Raw genomic sequence first — 1008 nt, 5'->3', positions numbered from 1 at the left:
ACACATATCATTTTTCCATAATTATTGTATTGATAATAAATTAGATAGAGACAAATATCGAGGTCATCTTATCGATCTAAAGATTTTGAATTATTTAAATTCCACAATTAATCATCAAATATTTGAAATGACATGTGAATATATCTATTTAATTTGATAAAATAACACAATACAAATAGATAAACACAATGATAACATAAGATTAAATTTTCTAGAATTTATTATGAAATTCTGTTAATTTTCTTTTTTTTAAAAAAAAAAGGAAAATCTAAAATTATTATAAAACACATAGATTATTTGAATTTTAGAATTTGAAAAAAAGAAAAAAAGAACAAAGTACCAAAATAATTATAGAAAAAGTATTATAATTAAATTACAATGTATTGACTTTCAAAAAATTTCCCAGAAAACTAATATTGCTAATTCAAACTTTAGAAAATTGTCATCTAATTGAAAAATGACGATGGAGAGAGGAACACGAACCATGATAGGATACTGTAATAATTGATTTGAAACATTGAATAGTAATTTATTCATGAAGCTAATAATAATAGTAATAATAGCAGTAGAAATCGTTCTCATTGTTAGAAATTGAATTTAAAAGAATAAAAAAAAGGACACATTGAAATGGATGACTAATAATACATCCAATATTTTTCTTCGTTTTTTTTTTCCATTTTCATATTTGACATTTTGCAAATTCTTGATTTGATTGAAAAATTGGTGGTCGATTTTTGCATTCCAATGAGCACATATCATTATCAATTGACAATGATATGTGCTCCTTTCTTTTTTCTTTTCAAAAATCTCATGATATTTTATTATAACATTAACAATGGCAATAATAATAACAATAACAATAACAATAATAATAATAATAATAATAATAATAATAATAATAATAATAATAATAATAATAATAATAATAATAATAATAATAATAATAATAATAATAATAATAATAATAATAATAATAATAATAATAATAATAATAATAATAATAATAAT

The sequence above is a fragment of the Loa loa genome (assembly GCF_000183805.2).
Source record: "Loa loa unplaced genomic scaffold supercont3.163, whole genome shotgun sequence".
Lineage (NCBI taxonomy): Eukaryota > Metazoa > Nematoda > Chromadorea > Rhabditida > Onchocercidae > Loa > Loa loa.
This window is presented reverse-complemented; position numbering follows the sequence as displayed.